The sequence below is a fragment of the Denticeps clupeoides genome, chromosome 15 (assembly GCF_900700375.1).
Source record: "Denticeps clupeoides chromosome 15, fDenClu1.1, whole genome shotgun sequence".
Classification (NCBI taxonomy): Eukaryota; Metazoa; Chordata; class Actinopteri; order Clupeiformes; family Denticipitidae; genus Denticeps; species Denticeps clupeoides.
In genome coordinates, this window is record NC_041721.1 from 7,538,475 (window position 1) to 7,558,477 (window position 20,003).

A 20,003-nucleotide genomic window follows, 5' to 3' on the forward strand; every position below is an offset into this window, starting at 1 on the left:
CATTTTCATGAATAAGTTTTTTTTATCCCATATCAATCAGCAAGATTTCTTGTAGTTGACCACAAAGTTTGCACATATCTCAGGGGGGATTTATTCCCACTCTTCTTTGCAGATCCTAGTCATTAATGTTTTGTGGTTGATGTGGCAAGTCGAGCCTTCAGCTCCCTCCAAAGATTTTCTATGGGATTAAGGTCTGGAGACGGACTAGGCCACTTCAAGACCTTAATATACTTTTTCTTGGGCCAATCCTTTGTTGGCTTGGCTGTGTGTTCTGGATCATTGTCATGCTGGAATACCCACCCATGACCCGTTTTCAATGCCCTGGCTGAGGGAAGGAGGTTCTCACCCAAGATTTGATGGAACATAGTCCCATCCATCCTCCCTATGCTGCACTGCAGTTGTCCTGTCTGCTTGGCAGAAAAACACCCTCAAAGCATCAAGTTTCCACCTCCATGTTTGATGGTGGGGACGGTGTTCTTCAAGTCATAGGCAGCATTCCTTCTCTGAACATGGCGAGTTGAGTTGATGCCAAAGAGCTTGATTTAGGCCTCATCTGACCATGGCACTTTCACCCAGTCCTCCTCTGAATCATTTAGATGTTCAGTGGCAAACATGTACATGTGCTTTCTTGAGCTGGAGGACCTTGCGGACAGGATTTTGTTTTCTTGATGACTATGATCTCAACAGCCTTGAGCTGGTTCAACATATCCTTGTTAACATTGAAACTTCATGAGGTGAGATCTTGTGTGGCGCTCCAGACAGAGGGAGACTAGGAGTTATTTTATGGTTTGTCCCCACACACTGGTCCCCCGGAGCCTTTCATGGCTGCCCACTGCACACTAAGGGTGATGGGTTAAATGCAAAGGACATATTTCCTTGTGTGCACTGTGTGCTATGCTGTGTTTCACAATCACAAGGTAACAATGTCACCATAAAAAACTGGAAGCCAGAAATCTGGCTTATTGATAGGGGATCAAATACTTATTTTATTCATGAATAACTTAATTGAATGTCTTTTTGGTATTTTCTCTGTTCTCGCTGTTCATAAAAATCTACAGTTGAAATTATAGAATGATAACTCAGCAGAAACATTTTTTTTCTTTTAGTTAGTTATGGAATAAATCATGTTTTTATTAGAATTTTAACAGGTTTAAGTGGAGTGGAATAACGATGTTTTTCTAACAAACAAATGAATAAATAATTTTATAAAAAAAGCTTCACTATCATTATCAGAATCATGTTGACAAAAAAATCCTGCTTCTTTAAAAGTATGAATGTGAATGTGAACTGCTCTTTACCAGGAGATTCACTGCTACATAGAGCAATAATAATAATAATAATAACAGAAATAATAGTAATGCTTGACTGATATATTCATGAATTCTTTAGTTTTGGATTGTGTGTGTGTGTGTGTGTGCGTGTGTGTGTGTGTGTGTGTGTGTGCCCATATGCAGATGTGTGTACATTGCCATGTGTTGATGCTCTTTAATTTCCTGAGTGCCGTGAGTGTCTCTCTGCCAGACCTGATAAGCCGAGCACAGAGAGGCTTTTGGAAGCTCTGCATTCCCTCTCATCTACATTAAAGTGAAATTATCACCTGCAGTAAAATAAACACACACACACACACATATGCAAACACCCTCACACACACTTTTTGTTAGGCTCTACCGTCAAAGTGCATCACATGTCACTACACTTCAAACTGTTGCCTTGGCATTTATCTCAAGGGAGTGATTGACTTCAAACACACTGCTACATTTTCTTCAGCTCTCTCTTGCTCTCTCGCTCTCTCACCGTGTGTGCATGAGATTATTTCACTTCCATGTTAAACAAAAAACATCAAGGTGTGTCCTGACTTTTTTTTTTTTTTTTAAAGTGTCCAGTTTTAACAAATTAACCCCCTCAAATTAAATAGATTTTCTTTCAGTAGCTTGTGGTTTATGGAACTTTACAAGGAAAGAGAAAAAAAGGTCCATACCAGATCCTCACAATAAACACTTCATTCTAAGCAACTGTCATCAGACAAGTCAGAAACACAGAGTGTATATGTGTGAACACATTTCCTCCAGCGCGTGTGTCAGTGACAGAAAACCAACTATAGGTATTCACTGTGTCTGTATTGGAGGGACCTTGTATTTATTACACTGACATGCATCCCATATGGTCATACAAATGAATGAAAAACTGAAATTAAAAAGTTTGCCTCTCTGTGTGTGTATGTGTGAGTGAGTGAGTGTATCCTTCTTCACTCTTCTGCAGTCTTTTCCAGCCACTTCTCCCCTAAGCCTCTTAGCTGCATCTCCTATGCGTCCGTGGTGTGTTTTGGAGTGTGAGTGTGTCACACTCTTTCTTTGTGGGGATTAACAGGGGAGGACAAGCCTCTTAACCTGCTCACACACAGCGCCCTCTCAACTTTACGCTGACACTCACTCGGCCAGCTTTAAGTTTCGCTGATGTGAAAACGGAGGTCGGAGTTTTTTTTACGTCATTATTTTTAATGTTGCATGAATCAACTTGACTAAAACAATAAAAAAAATAAAACATGTATTTATGCAGGTATATATATATATATATATATATATATATATATACACACACACACACACACAATTATTTTATACAAATTCATCTCACATGAATGTGTATTTCATACGCTTGCATCATATGATCAGGGATCAGATGGGTTCCAGGAATTAAATGCAAGAAACATGGTAGCATCAGTTGGTGATGATGGAGGGCAGGAATATGTTGGAGGGCCAGAGGAAGCCAAAAACAAGGCTATTGGAGGCAAATGCTCCCAAATGTGTGAAACAATTTGCCCATACGCAGCATATAAAACTGAGGTTTTTTACCTTAGTTTATTTTATCATGAAGCCCAGAACTTAATGAATCACAAATAATGTTTTACTGTTTAAATACTGTAAACTACTGATATTGTAGTGTTGTGTTGAGATTTTTTTATGCCGTTTAGTAAAGAAAGATTCACCACAGAATTATCGTAAGCAAACGCAGGAAGTACGACGGTGAAACTGTACAGGAACCAGCACCACACCCAGCTCCTCTAAATTACTCAGTCATGAGTGCAGGAACTGCATGGAAGACATTCATGGAATGTGTGCCTGGACCAGTTGGTTGGTCTTTGATAGGGGTCGAAGGGGTCCAGAGGTTCAGTTGTCGCGTAATCGGACTACATTGACATTCTGATAGTGAACAGCGAGTTCAGTTCTGTAGATGATAGAGAGGTATGATAATGTGTGCCTATGGAGTGTGCGCTCTAAGTTTTTACTTTGAACTCTTTTTTTTCCTTTGAAATTTGTTGCCTGTTTCCAAAATAGTGAACTGTGTGTGTGTGTGTGTGTGTGTGTGTGTATGTGAGTGTAAGATTTCCCAGGAGTGTGGGATGTTCTGCATGTTTACATTTTGTTCCTGTTTATCCGAAAGATCAAACGATTCTCCCACGAAGCACAAAACTGACATCACACCGGGGAATACACACTGGCCTGTCTCGCACACTTAACGAAAGAAATGGGAAAAGTACAGACACACACACTCTGTCGTTCTCTTGTACACTCACAAGCCCTCTTGCCCACCCAGACAATAAAGGCTAGTGGAAGCCCAATGTGACTGTGTGTTCTTGTGTGTGCTATTGAGGTCAGAGTCTCTCTGTCTGGGGGAGACCCTGCTTTGACTTGCTCTGCAGGGTTGGGGTGGACGTGGTGTTTAATGTTGATCCGCCAAACGCTGAGTTGTGTTTTAGTCACACACACCCGTTATTCTGTGTGAACCGAGGAATGTGTGTGATAACAAGACATGCTGTCTCAACTGTGGTATTTGTATGTGTGTGTGTGTGTGTGTGTGCGCGTGTGAGATTCAGTAGGCAGTGGCCGATCCGAGACTTCAACTCTCTTCTCCCTCCCATGCTGTATCTGGATCCGGCGCTGTAGCAACTCAGGTGTAATCTGACTGGCTCTAATCAGCAGGATAAGAGAGTTCATCGGTTCCTGTGGGTGTATTGATTTTGAAGGTCAGGAGAGTGAGGAGGTGAGTAGGCCTTTTTAGTCATCACAGCCTGTGGTCTGAACTTAACCTCACACGCTGTTATAAAAAACGCATTTATGAACGTTTAAACATGGCCGCCGGTGGGCCCCCGCAGCTCCGACAGCGGTCCTTGCTCATTTTTATCACACTGTTTACATGACATCTTTGTCTGGTCGCTGCACTTCATCACCGTGTTGCCCTACGGGACTGGAGAGGAGACGGCTGTGAAATGTGCTGGTTGTCATTACTCCCCGCCGATTTGGGTGCAACTTTGCCACACGACCCCGCCTCTTTTCACATGGGCAGGGCTTGTCTGAGCTCTTTATGGCAGAGTAGGTTTTTGCTAGCTCCAAACTAAAGGATTGTCCCAAAGTAAATAAACAAACAATAAAGTTCATAATTTGCCACTAAAACAAACAAAATAAACTGTTAATATATTACAACGTTTTTGTTTGTTAGCCATTTAGCTTTAATTTGATTCTTTATGACAAATTTGACAGTTGCAAAAAATCAATAAATGAATAAATCATAATATCAGCAACTCATTGAAAAATACCAAATTTACACTATAATGCTGAACAGCAAACGAAAGAAGTATATACTGATCATTAAATAAAATACAATGAAATCAAAGATGTAAAACAAAGGTTAAGTGTGGTCTAGTAGTTTAATCATATTCACAATAACTTTTTAAAAATGCAATGCATATGATTGTTTTCAGTGGAAAAACTAATTGCTAAACTCATCAACTGAATTTGCACAAACAACAGACTAGGGCTGCAAGTAAATCGATTACTAAAAGAGTTGGCAACGAATTTCCTAATCTATTCGTTATGTTAAAAAAGCGGAGTGAACACACTCGGTCTCTCTCGCGAACAGATGCTAGCAGAGTTTGGCGCCTCATAGACAGCGCGGAGCAAAAATAAAAAAAATACGAGCGGAGGTAGAGGACAGATACATGGCGGCGGCAGAGAAATCTGCGCGAAAATATGCAAAAGCGACATGGCACGGCACGGGAGCACCACGGCAATGATCCAGCACCTGAGACGCAAACATGTTGGAGTGTTTGAGGAGGAAGAAGGGAGTCCAGCAGCAGGGGAAGTCGCTACAGAATCCTACTTTTGTTCCGTTTTGAAGCGAGGAACATAATGTCCCTGGTGCTGGTGTTTAACTCGCCGCGGAGGAGAACTAGACGGGGACTTACAGCGCCACCTACAGGTGTGGAGAGGGGATGAAACAGCGTTCGGACTGTTCTCTGTGTCTCCGCATGGACGACAGAGGGTGATAGTAGCCTAGTGGGTAAAACACTCGCCTATGATCCAGAAGACCCAGGTTCAAATCCCTCTTACTACCATTGTGTCCCTGAGCATGACACTTAACCCTAAATTGGTCCAGGGGGACTGTCCCTGTACTGATTGCCGCTCTGGATAAGGGCGTCTGATCAATGCTGTAAATGTAAATGTTTACCCGTCATCCAGCTTGACAGGCATGACAAGTTAGCGTTAGCTCGTTAATAACAATAGTAAAGCAGGGGTGCTAAAGACATGTTTTTATTCACTTGCCTTTTTTGGACCATTCATTTTTCAATCTGTTGTCATGCATAGCTACACTGCAAAAAAGCTTTTATTACCTAGTAATTTTCCAGTCCAAATATCTAAAAAATCTTAAATCAAGATTACTAGACAAGAAAAATGGCATGAGAAAATTAAGTGATGCTTAAATGATGTTTTCTTACCCCATTGGCAGATAATTTTGCTTGTTTTAAGCAATCACTTAATATTGAGATGTTTTTTCAGAAAAAAAGACAATTTCTTATGCTATTTCATGTGTCTAGTAAGATTTTTTTTAGATATTTGGACTGAAAACAGGACAAAACGACTAAGTTAGAAAAGCATTTTTTGCTGTGTGTGTGTGTGTGTGTGTGTGTGTGTGTGTCAGTGTGAGAGTTCGTGAGTGTGTGCGTCTGCGAGTGTGTGCATCTGCAGTGTAGTGTACAGAACAAGTTCTGACATTCAAACAAATCCTGTTACATTTTCTGATTTGTATTGTTTTTTATTTTTTTATAAATTATTTATCGTTCTGGCAGCTCAGGTGGCACTTGCCAAAAGTCTATATTTACATTTACATTTCATTTACATTTACAGCATTTATCAACCGCCCTTATCCAGAGTGACTTACAATCAGTAGTTACAGTGACAGTCTCCCTGGAGCAACGTAGGGTTAAGTGTCTTGCTCAGGGACACAATGGTAGTAAGTGGGATTCGAACCCGGGTCTTCTGGTTCATAGGCGGTATATTTGGCAGATGTAAAGCACACATGTGTACATTTTTGTGTTAGTCCATTTTTTTTATTATTATTATTATAACAGCTCAAGGAGCAACATGTTTGAGCACTTTCTAAAGATTTTGGTTCTGTTTTTGAATAAAGGGTTGGAAATGAATGCTTTTCTTGTTTTTTGTTTTTTATCCGATTCTACAATTAAAATAATCGTTAGTTGCAGCCCTACAACAGACATTATATACATGTTTGGGCTGCAGAGATTTGCTGAAATTAACATGCTAACCATGCAGATCTAAATGAATCACAGCTAGCTTAGCTGAGTTCTAAATCAAATGAAACAAGCTTTCAGTCTGTCAGTAATCCACCAGTCACGACGCTGCGCACTTCCAGGTGTACAAGTATTGCAATCACATAAATGCAGAATTATGCATGGACTGAAGCACCAATATATTAAGTCATTCTCTCAAAGTTTACCAGCTGACTAAGCTGAGACCGGCTTCTCAGTCTGACCTTAGTGTTCCGGACTGGAGTCGGTAGCGCAGGGTAGAGCTGGAAATTTAAAAAAAAAAAAAAAAGTGGTGCCCTAGCGGTTAAGGATGCGGCCCCGTAATCAGAAGGCTGCTGGTTCAAATCCTGATCTGCCGAGGTGCCACTGAGGTGCCACTGAGCAAAGTACCGTCCCCACACACTGCTCCCCGGGCGCCTGTCATGGCTGCCCACCGCTCACTCAGGGTGATGGGTTTAATGCAGAGGACAAATTTCACTGTGTGCACCATGTGCTGTGCTGCTGTGTATCACATGATGTCACATGATTGGTGATTGGTCAATGATTTTTGTATGTAAATAAATGTATTTTTTTTATTAAATGTTGATTTGCAAATCTCAGTCAACATCGTCAGGTGATGGTGACTTCATATACACATATCACTGGGGATAACTCCTGTTCTTTCGTAGCAGGTGGTGAGCCAATTATGTGGAGGTGAAGGAGTGAATCTCTCAACTGTTATTTTGGACAATTGGATATAGTTGGTGGATGGAATTAATAAAAACAGAATGAAATGGGCATTTTTTGGTAAAGCATGATGTGTACAACTGTAACATGTATCACAGTGTTTCCCAAAGTGTTAAAACAAAAATAAGTTTAAAATGCATATGCATATCAAGATGTATTCAAAGATGTAAAGCATATCCAGTTCAAAACTGCTGATGAGACAATCAAATAAAGCTGTAGGAAAATTACTAAACTGAAATAGGGTGGTAGTAGCCTAGTGGGTAACACACTCGCCTATGAACCAGAAGACCCGGGTTCAAATCCCACTTTCTGCCATTGTGTCCCTGAGCAAGACACTTAACTCTGAGTGTCTCCAGGGGGACTGTTCCTGTAACTACTGATTGTAAGTCGCTCTGGATAAGGGCGTCTCATAAATGCTGTAAATGTAAATAACACTACACATACAGTAGAGACCACATCTAGAATCACAGTCTGCACCTTCCGCACACCAACGTGCAAAGATGATCTGAAAAAGATGTTGTTTTAATGCGTTCCGGAACAACAATTCAGTGTGAGACATATAGTTAAGACAGAAAATAAGACAGACTATAATAACAAATGTATAGTAGTAAACATACTGTTTACAAATTAAGTTGGTAAAAATATATAGAAGTATAAAAAAATCTTATTGTACATGGTTATAGGTATTCTATTCTATTCTAATTAAATGTCTCACTGGGAAAATGACCAGATGTCAACATGAAGGGACCTTCTTTCACTTCCCTTTGTGTGTCTCATCTGCATTTTATTGCCATTGTTGTCCTTTGGTCATGTGGCTTTGTTTGTGCATGTGCCTACTCTTTGTGGTATAGGGGTTTTTGTCGCCCCTCCAAATTGAAGTGCAATTCTTTCCTCCCGGCATGAAAACATTGCATCATTCATCATGTTCCTGTAATTCCTGTGAAAGCATCAGGGCTCCCTCACTGGCGCCCGAAAAGCCGCGCGAAAACAACCGCTGGCTACGCAGAGACAAGCGACATTTACGAGTTTAATTCTGAGAAACGGCCTCTCTCATTCACTCACTTCTATGCATACCGCAGAGTCACAGCAATGTCCAGGCGCCTGGGAATCCTTCCTGCCGGCCGCTATCGCTCTTTCCCGCGCTCGCTGTGTAATCTCTCTGGTTTACTCATGCAGAGGCGCTCCCCTTAGATAATTTGTTTGGAGGCAGGAAGAGATTAGCCCCTGTGCTATAAGACAGAAATACAGCGGGCATCTGGGGCAGACACCTTAGTGCTGCTAAGCCCCCTGCCAGGTCCTGGACACCCATATCGACCGACTGGCTGGCTGAATGGTCAATAGACTCACAGAACTAATTATAAATTTGGGGGTGTGTTATTCTTTTGTGTGTCAAATAGAGTCGAGGAAAGTGAAGCGTTAGAGCTGAAAAATCTGAAAACACATCATGTTATTGAATACAATAAGCAAATATAAGTCCACCCCATTCTTTTTTTAACTACCAAGAAAATTGCATTTATACATGATGACCGTAGAGAACATATAGGCTGTCATAATGTTCTGCAAACTTAGGCTATGGCCTATTTACAACAGATTCTGCTCACCCTTAAAATTAACAGTTTTTGCTGGGCAAGCCTCTCCTATCATGATAACCTGTCCAGCATAGTGTGCATATTATATTGTCATACATCATGGGTCGCTTTTCTGGCCACATGATGCCAGTAGGCTGGATATTTTTGGGTGTTAGATTTCTCCACACCTACATATACAGAAGGTGGACACACCTTCTCATTCAATGTGTTTGCTTTATTTTCATGACCAATTACATTGGTAGATTCTCACTGAAGGCATCAAAACTATGAATAAACACATGTGGAGTTATGTACTTAACAAATAGTGGAGACCTGACCTCCACAGTCACCGGACCTGAACCCAATCGAGATGGTTTGGGGTGAGCTGGACCATAGAGTGAAGGCAAACACCCCTGGGAACTCCTTCAAGACTGTTGGAAAACCATTTCAGGAGACTTCCTCTTGAAGCTCATTGAGAGAATCCCAAGAGTGTGCAAATCAGTAATGGTTGCTGTTCTGAAGAAACCAGAATATAAAACATGTTTTCAATTATTTCACAATTTTTTGTTGAGTACATAACTCCACATGTGTTCATTCATAGTTTTGATACCTTCAGTGAGAATCTACCAACATAAATGGTATTAAAGAAAAAAAAAGAAAACACATAGAATAAGAAGGTGTGTCCAAACCTTTGGCCTGTACTGTATGTTTGTGTCTGTCCCTATATCTATCTATATTTTTATTATATATATGCTTCCTTATAGGTGTATGGCAGCCATTTCTCACCTGAATGCTTCCCATCTCTACAGTGAGGGTCTCAGGGTAAAACTCAGAAAATTGAACTGGCTGCTGATTAGATGCTTGCGTTCTGATATAGTTCATGGTGATTGGAAACTGGTTTGGAAAAGGTTGGAAAAGAGCACCATGCAGACCCACAGTATGACAAATGCTTCTTAAAAGAAGTTAAGAAAAGTTTGCTGTAAAACTAAACAAAGAAAATGTTTGTATTGCTTGTACGTTTACAGGGTGTTTAAAATCATAAAAGTCCTATTACATTGAGTTACAGTAATAACGCAGTTGTCACACTATGTCCCAGTAATTCTTTTGTGACAGTATTTACTGTATATGAGTGCTAAGTGTGAATACAGTATTCACTTTTGTATTTATTTTGTGTGTGTTTGTGTAACCTTCTGTTGTGTGATCTTCTCCCCTTGCCTCCCACTCACCCTCCTGCTGAGTTTCCATCTCCACACATTGCTTTACAAAAGCTGTACACACACCCTCTTCATCTATTTATGCTATTTTCCTGCAGAAATACCCATGTTTGCTCATTTATTTATGAATATTCAGTTGGATAAACAGAATAAATGGTGAAAATCCCCCTCTGTCTGCTATACTGCTGCACTATGGGAATGCTTGTGTGTTCCCTTCAACACAGTCTGTTCCGATCTGTGGTATGGTGTAAGATCGATGCCAGTTGCTTAAGGCTATACATAGCTAAACATTCTATTGATTTGTTATTTGTTAAAACAAACTGACTGAGCAGTAGATTTTTTTTTTCTCTGTGCCATCATTTCTTCTCAGGGGGCCTTGCAGATGTAGCCTATAACATATTCTGTGGAAAAGCAGAGACCGCTACCTAAAGCCTAAATAACAGGTAACAGGATTGTAGAGCCCGACATTAATTCACTCACCAATCCAGAGCTTTCTTCGGTGATCAGTGATGGAGCACCACCTACCAGGAACTTTTGAAGATCTCCTAAAGCCACACCCCCTTGTGGTTTCATAAGACATTTGGTTTCAGGACATTTTCTAATTAAATGAATTAGGAAAAGCTCTTTTTTCCTCATAGTCATATGGCTGTTAGACTGTGGCTGGGTTTGAATACCAGTCCTGCTTTTGTGTTGCAGAGTTTCCTCAGGGTTCTCCAGTTTGCTCCTGCTGCCCAGAGACAGGCGCACTATTTGGATTGGTGTGGTATGACTGGTGTGTCATACCACAGCTGCATCATAAGACCCCTCAGCCATTACTGCTGTGCAGTCAGTCCGTAAATATAGCCTCTATTACATGTGTTCTCTGTCACCTGAGTGATGAGATCTGTGAATTCTGGTGTGAGCAGCACACTAATTGTAAATCAAGAAATGTCACAGAATCAATGTTTGAATGAACAGCCTGTGTAAAGATAGAACAGTGGCTCAGGATCCCACTGTTTCAGTACATTGTTTCAGTATTGGATTAAATATTGAATTTAAAAACGCCCAATCTGGCAACAGTGAGTCTGACGATGACAGCACATTTGTGTTGATGGTCATGTTTATACTGTATCTTTATGACATATTATTCTTTTCCTCAGTATAACACATTTAAAACTAGACATGCATTTACCATTTTACATAATTATTGCAATGTATTATTGAAAAATTATAGCATCATAATAAAAAGTGCAACATTGATCGTGTTGATTCTTTTAAAGGTGATGGAACAACCTCTTACCACTTATTACTGGTACAAAGTTTTTTTCGTCTGCAGTCAACATGGTAAACTCAACCTTGACATGCCCATAAATGTAATTTTTTTGTTATTACAACCAATCACAACCAAATCACATGCAAAAAAGGAACAAATAATGACTGTGAGAAATGTTAACGCTTTTATGAAAATACAAATATTGTCTCTGTACAGATATGTTAAAATAGTAGAATTATACTGATATTTTAGAATTGTTTTAATTACTTGCCTGTTTAAAAAAAATTGGTATTGAATCCCACTGTTGAATCCCCCAAATGTTCAACTGCCCAACCTTTCATGGCAGAGAAACAGCTTTTCTTCTTCAGATTTATTAGGAGGTATCACAGTGCTTCACACTCCCAATACCATTTGTTTTTGACAGATTTAAGTCAGGTCTTCATCTGATTTCTGATTTTGCAGCCGAATTTAATTATACTGAGCTGATTTATTTTGTATCACTCTTGTCTTTCTGGTCAATGCTTCTGATGCTTTACAGCAGTAAAGAGACACTGTGAGTCATGCACGTCTTTCCCACTGCAAACATGATATTACACAAGTGTCAATAGATTTGAAATAGAACTCAAGACACCTTATTTATTCAACTCTTTGGAGGTAGGAATCAAATTAAGCAATGAAGGCGCTTATTGCTGAGATAACCACTGCTGAGAAAACGTACACACACACGCACAGAGAGAGAGAGAGAGAGAGAGAGAGAGAGAGAGTTTCTTTCTCTTGTCATGCCCTGCCACAATATTTGAATGAAATACTTGATGCTGAATTGATGATTTGTTATCCTGAACTTCTTAATGCATTCAGTTATACACAGTTTCTGTGTCAGTGCGTGTTAATGTTTCATTTGGTGTCTGCATGTGTGTCTGAAAATTCATGGTTGATGTAATAGCTGTCATCAATCACCATCAAGTATTGATCAGTTGATATTAAGCGTTCACTTGGTGATCAAAGACAGATGGAGCAATTTCTGATGTTACTGTGATTTTTTTTTTTTTTTTCACACACATACACACACAGGACAACAATTGAGTTGGTATTATAGGTTCAATTATTAGATTAAGCTCTGAAATATTGATCAGTCATTATTAACAAGATAACTCATGTGGTGTGTGTTTAAGACAAAGCAATAAATAACACACACACACACACACACACACACACACACACACACACACACACACACAGCAGTTAGTACAAATAGGATAAAAATGACAATCAAGCAATAAAGGCCAGAACAGCTATATTTCTGCTTTGAAGATAGTTTTAGATAGTATTATTAAAGCACTACTAGTGCTCTGCAGACATGTAAGATGTGTAAAAATAAAGGCGATGTGTGTGCGTGGGTGTGTTTTAATTAATATCCCCTCAGTTCGTCAACCGTTCATCACTGATTGGACGTTCATCTCCCTCCAGATCATTAGCCGCCACCCACATCCACTAATCAGTTGTTGCAGATACTGCCCTGTTGTCGTGGTTACGCAGCCTGCCACCCTCGATACCCATCCTCCACGCCCTGTCAGACACCACCTACCTGAACTCCAGGACTAATTAAACTCATCTCAGGTGTGTGACACACACACACACACACACACACACTACAGAACCATGACTACTGTCTGCACAGAACATATCAGCACAAAATGTGTACAGAAATGAGAACAGATAGAGAAACATAGGATTGGACGCACACACGCCTATCACCACCCACATAACTCTTTCTTTCTGTGTCTCTCATAGACGCACACACAAATTAAAAGTGATTTTACCACCCACAGTGAAAGGGGTGTGAGTTTGGCTTCAGAATCCAAGACATCTTGCACATCCCTTCCTTCCTCACTCCCTCATTCTTTTATCCTTGTGTTTGTAGGACTGCAGATGACAGAATAGCAGGTGTCCACCTCCACTCCCCCAAAATAGCATTTTTGCTTTCCCAATGTCTCTCTGGCACCATCTCTCCATATCTCACATTCATCGTTGTAATTTTTTTAAAAATCCCTCCGCCTATCCTTCTTTTCCACTGTCAGTGTGTGATTTGATCTGACAGTAAAGACCTGTGACGAGGTCTTCTGTCTTTAAGTGCGTCACACAAACACAAACTCTTCAAATACACAGATTACTCACAGCTAGCATTCATCACAGACACGCATAACATGGGAACTTCCAGGACTAGTGTACTGACTGTGCTAGAATTTTATATACAGTCCAGGCCAAAAGTTTGGACACAACTTCTCATTAAATGTGTTTTCTTTATTTTCATGACCATTTACGTTGGTAGATTCTCACTGAAGGCATCAAAACTATGAATGAACACGTGGAGTTATGTACTTAACCAAAAAAGGTGAAATAACTGAAAACATGTTTTATATTCTAGTTTCTTTGCTCTGATTACTGCTTTGCACACTCTTGGCATTCTCTCGATGAGCTTCAAGAGGTCGTCACCTGAAATTGGTTTTCCAACAGTCTTGAAGGAGTTCCCAGAGGTGTTTAGCACTTGTTGGGGTCCAGCTCACCCCAAACCATCTCGATTGGGTTCAGGTTTGTTGACTGTGGAGGCCAGGTCTCCACTTTTTGTGTTCATAGTTTTGATGCCTTCAGTGAGAATCTACCAATGTAAATGGTCATGGAAATAATGAAAACACATTGATGTGAGGTGTGTCCAAACTGCTTGCTTCTCTTGTCCTGTCTACGGTCTTACTTTATGTGCTGTGTAGAGTCTATGTGCTTATGCTGTTGAGGTGTTTTTTTTTACGGCTCCCACAATCTACCCTTCGACCCAGTCTGAGATCCTCAGCACTCCAAAGAAGGTTTTTGTCCAGGATATCCCTGTACATGGCCGCATTAATATTTCCCTCGATTGCAACCAGTTGTCCTGTCACTGCAGCTGCAAAAACACCCCTCCAGCATGATGTTGCCACATACCGCTTAGAACTTTTTAGCCTTAATTCTATCTTGGTCTCATCAAACCAATCTTATTTCTCATCAGAGAATCTTATTTCCTTCAGATGTCCTTTAGGTGTTTTTAGCAAACTCTATGTGGGGTTTCAGGTGTCTTGCATTGCGGAGAGGCTTTCATGGGGCCATAAAGCCCCAACTGGTGGAGGGCTACAACTTTCTTCCATCTCCCGACAGATCTCTGGAGCTCAGCCACAGTGATCTTTGAGTTGTTTTTATCTCTCTCACCAAGGCTCTTCTCCCCTTCTCCCCTGAAGGGTTCTGGTCATCCCAAACGTCACCCATTTAAGGATCATGGAGGCCTCTGTGTTCTGTGCTCCTTTATTTTGGAACCTTGGCCAGATCTGTGCCTTGCCACAACTCTGTCTCTGAGCTCTTCAGGCAGTTCCTTTAATCTCAGGATTCTCATTTGCTCTGACATGCATTGTGAGCTGTCTTATACAGTCAGGGGTGTGGTGACTTTCCTAGTCAAGTCCAATCAGCAAGTCCAAACAGCTGGACTCAAATGAAGGTGTAGAACCATCTCAATGATGATCAGAAGAAATGGACAGCACCAGAGTGAAATATATGAGTGTCACGGCAAAGGGCTTGAATACTTAGGACCATGTGATTGTTCAGTTTATCTTTGTTAATAAATCTGCCAAAATGTCAACAATTATGTGACTTTCTGTCTATATGGGGTGCTGTGTGTGCATTGATGAGGAAAAAAAGATCTTAAATGATTTTAGCAAATGGCTGCAATATAACAAAGAGTAAAATATTTCAGGGGTTCGGAATACTTCCTGTACCCACTGTGTGTGTGTGTGTTCTTTTATTGACACTCGCCTTTTTTTCTGAACGGACTTCCTTTTTGATCTATGACACTTGCCTGAGTAATCGACCACGAATCTCGCCTGGCCCCTTCGGTATCCATAGACCTGATTGTCCTCAAACCCTTCACCTTGCCACCACAGTCCTGCACCTCCCTGGATCATACTCATACTCATCACAGGATAACCTGTGACAGGCTTTGGCATGTAAGTTGTAGTCAGCTAAAAGCGTTCACTTTTTGGCAAAAGAGTTATAAGATCACTACACCTAGTAAGTTAGCTAGGTTGAAAAAGTATGTAAAGATAAATTGTTTTTAAATTATTCAAATTAGAGTATCAGCAGGTTCTGTTGTGAATTACAATATAATGTTAAATGGGCGAGCTGTAACACCACTCTGGATGAAGAAAGTCTTGCTGTCATCCAGGTTCTTCTCTTCTGCTTCCATTCCCTTTCTTGAAGAGGGGTGGGCCCAGGAAATCACATTGCCTCACAATGCACTTCTTGAAAGGATGTGGGCCAGGGGAGCTGTGATGGCCCGGAGCCTCGCCCCAACTTCTTTTCTCCGGCTCATGTCTGGTGTCAGTGCGTCACCCCCAGTGTTTGCAAGATTATTTTAGAAATGTAATTCATCACAATTACAATTTACCCTATTAAAATGTAACAGTAGTGTAACTATTTCAATTATTATATACATTTATTTTAACAAATTACACTGAAATCATATATATATGATTGTATATATTTGAATTGTATCATTTTTCTTTTAATAAAATTTCCTTATTTTAAAGAGCCTATCAATACATTATTCATGAATATGTAAATGTTTGGGCAAACATATTTATATTTAAGATAGCACCCTTATTTCTGATTTGTAAAATTTGCTGTCATGCACTCATACAATTTCACTGATGTACTTCATATCGTGTAATTCCTTCCAAACTATCAAAAACTGCTAATATAACATGTTACCTAGTGCTATAAGATTCCAACCTCAGTTTAGCTGATGGCCCATTTTAACTGACTTCATCATTCAAATGCATACACACACACATATGAGAGAAAGTGAAAGTGAAGTGGTTGTCATTGTGATACACTGCAGCACAGCACACGGTGCACACAACAAAATATGTCCTCTGAATTTAACCCATCACCCTTAGTGAGCAGTGGGAAGCACACACACAACACACACACAAACACAATCTTTTATGCATAATTATGAACACAAACACATCAAAAATTGACAGTGACACATGTCATGCTGGGTGAAAATATTAAACTGACCCTGGGAGCTGAATTCTTATTTTTTGTTTATGCACAGTTCCTTCATTTTAAGTGGACCTGGACTATCAGGATTTGTAATTTTTATTTGTGTAAGGTAATCATGTCATATATGCAAGCATGGCTTTATTTAATTAGTGTCTGAATTCATGCATAACCATTATACTGATCTTCACTGCCAAGAAATATGGAAACTTACTATATGGATTATAATTCTGTGACTACTTTGATTACATTCTGATCTGAGTAATTATGACTGCTGGAAGTTCAGATGAAGGTGGGGCCAGATTATGAAGAGATGGAATCAGCAATGAACCTGGCAACCCAACTCAAAACTGTAGGATAGGTGGAAGATGGGAGAGCTGGGACTGGTGCAGATTTGTGATAGCTGGCCATGGTGTAAGAAGCCACAAAGGGGGTGGTGGACATCATTTGAACAGCACTGATGCAGTGTGTTGGGTTAGTGTGTAGCATTAGTCCACCCAGTTACATTCTTGTGTTAGTCTAAAAGATTCATGATGCACTGAATGTGCCCAAATTAAAATGGTGAAATATTTATGACACGTGTAATTTTTTAATAAAGTTTTTATTTCCAGTTTGGGAGTTGGGAGTTGATGATGTTTTTTTTATGTACAGTTCCTTCATTTTAATGACACTTTGTCTAATTAGTTCCAGCTTTTTAACCTTGCATGTACACACACGTATGCACGCACACGCACACACACACACACACACACACAGAAGTGTGTCCGGGCAGAATAAAGATTTTGCTTGAGGAGACTGATAAAAACAGTGTCTTCAATTCCTGTAAGTGTGTTCTTCATCTTTAAAGAGCAGAATCCTTTCTTTTAGCTCAGCTGTAATGGTACGTAATTTAAGACAAATTAACTCTCTGACACTTACCTCCGGGGTAATAATATGCAAAGCGCAGGGAGCGAAAGAAAAAAGCAGAGAGAGGAGGGGAAGAAGACTGAGGAAGTGCAGAAATTGAAATCTTTTTTTTTCTCTGAAAGCATCTCTTGTTAGGAACTGGTATTGGTGTAGAGAGGACTGTGTGTTCACTTCAGCTGCATTTGTGTGGCTGTGAGTTTGTGTGCTGTTCTTATTTAGGTTCATTGGTGTAAGTGTGTGTGTGTGTTTATAAAATCATGTGTTTACTTTTGCACAGGGCATGTGTGAAGTGTCTAGTGCAGTAGGATGTACTTGTAGATTGTGCATGGTGCATGGTGCATGTCACTCTCTGAGAGAAACTTTCTGCTTTCAGCTACTGCCGCTGGCTAGCCCCTGCAGGGTGAAAAACGAGCCGAGTGTATAAACCTCCTCATGCCAGTACACAGCCTCTTCACCCCCAAGACTCTTGTGGTGCCTCCTTGTGGCCACACATTGTAACTGGGTAGTTTGCAGTCCCAGGCAAAACTGCCAGGAGACACGGTGTGCATCCCCACCATTGGTGGATATGCTTTGGCACCAGTCAACCACTGCCTCAGCTATGGCCAAATAGCCCTACTGCCTGGAGGGTAACCCTATTCTGGAAAATCTAAGGGAGGACACACCTACAGAAAAACAATGCCCTGGTGGTGTGCCAAGGTGGGTCTAAAAAGAGCAGGGACCTGGCAGTGGTAGAGCAGGTACAAATGGACTGGAATCTCTTAGTTTGGGCCCTACACGACAGCAGCACAGGGTATTGGCCGCCGACATATGGGCGGTGGCAGATATCCTCGACATACCCCTGTGCAACTGGGAAGCCCTATATATGGATCTCACTGCTCAAATCAATCCAAGGAAGGGCCTACAAAAGGTGGCAAAAATCCAATCCAATCCAAGGAAGGGCCTAGAAAAGGTGGCAAAAAATGCCCCCCAACTCAAGCCTGGACAGGGCACCATTCCTGTCGGGTTATTCCACTACTGGGGTCAAAATACAAGAAAAAATATCACAAGCTGAAGCTGGCAACATGGAACATAAGGACCCTGGACCTGGACCTCTGTGGCAATTTTGAAAGCCCCCATAGAAGAACAGTACTGGTTGCGGCCAAGCTGAATAATTATAACATTGACATTGCAGCTTTGAGTGAAACCAGGCTACTGGATGAAAGATCATGAACCGAAGATGGGATTGGCTACACCTTTTTCAGGAAAGGATACCCTACTTTTGAACAACATCTGAGATGAGTTTTGTTTCTCCCTAGCTGAAAAGCTACTGAAGCTAGAACTAAGTGGTGAACAGTGATCAGCCATCTGCAATGAATCTGATGGATGTGGACCTGGCCACCCAACTCAGTGTCCCAACCGCTCTATGTGACACTCTTAAACCACCATGGGCCTGGATGGACGACTTCTGGGCTAGGGGCGGGTGCTATTCTAGACTGCTCTTGTCACGCTCCGCATTGAACCTGATACCCAACATGGTAGTGTTCTTCTCTGGCTCGCTGCCCATGAGCTCCACATCCACTGTGCCACCAACGCTGTCAGCCCGGGGCCATCTGTACTCCCTCTCCATTCTCGAAATAATACATCCAAGCCTGCATAGCCAGTGGTGTCATCCGGCCATCGACATCTATGGCAGCAGCTCTTTTTTTTTGTGGGGAAGAACGAGGGGGTCCTGAGGCCCTGCACAGACTTGTGTAAGTTCAATGCCATAACCAAGAAGAACCATTACCCCCTTCCGCTTGAGCACCTTGCTGGAGCGACCGTTTTCACCAAGCTGGATCTGAGAAACGCCAACCACCTTGTCAGAATCTGGGAGGGTTTCTCACTCACTCTCCACAAACACCAACCCGTCCCACAATGTGATACTAACTTAATAACTGCAGATTTGTTAAAGCAGGGGGTTTATCTCTTTACATGAGCACTATACCAATACATAGGCATGAACTGAGAAACAAGGGTGAAAAGTTATAGTTATATATGTGGAAATTACAATATAACTACTTTCTGTGGCTGGCAAGGTTGCTAAGTTGTATTCTGGAATGAATAGGAGCACAGTCTGCATGATCTTTACATCTCAACAACAGGAAAAGTGCAGGGAACAACACAGGGTTATATTTATGGCCTCTGTTGACCTCTCCAAAGCCTTTGACACTGTGCAGAGAGGTATTCTCTGGGATGTCCTCTATTGGAATGACACCTAGGGTGACAGTAGGAGGACAAGAGTCTTCCTCTTTTCTTGTACGAACAGGGGTTTGGCAGGCGTGTGTATTAGCACCTATACTCTTTAACGTCTTTCTTATATGCATTGACATGCTTCTCCATAAGGACATTGAGAACACCAGTGAGGCAACAGTACCCTACAGGCTGGATGGAAACCTCTTCAACATCAGGAGGCAGCAAGCAACCACCAAGTTTAATAAGGTGAAGGTTCTCAAATTACAATAAGCGTACGACTGTGCTCTTGTGTCTCATTCCCCACAAGATCTTCAGACTGTCCTTGATGCAGCATCTCCATACTATAGTCTACCAAGCTGTCTGCATTACCCTTCTGTACAACTGCAATGCATGGGTCACTTACAGCCAGCACATCAAGGCCATGAAACGTTTCCATGTACACT

General features: G+C 41.1%; 1 long non-coding RNA gene across 1 annotated transcript in view; it reads right to left on the minus strand.

Annotated features, from left to right (window-relative positions):
- The window catches only part of LOC114764326 (uncharacterized), a 13,937-nt gene extending 5,303 nt beyond the window's left edge, over window positions 1-8,634 (minus strand). The window contains exon 1 of the long non-coding RNA XR_003742495.1: window positions 8,393-8,634. This is a non-coding gene — a long non-coding RNA (uncharacterized LOC114764326). The remainder of the gene's footprint in view (window positions 1-8,392) is intronic.
- Window positions 8,635-20,003: the final 11,369 nt, after the last annotated feature.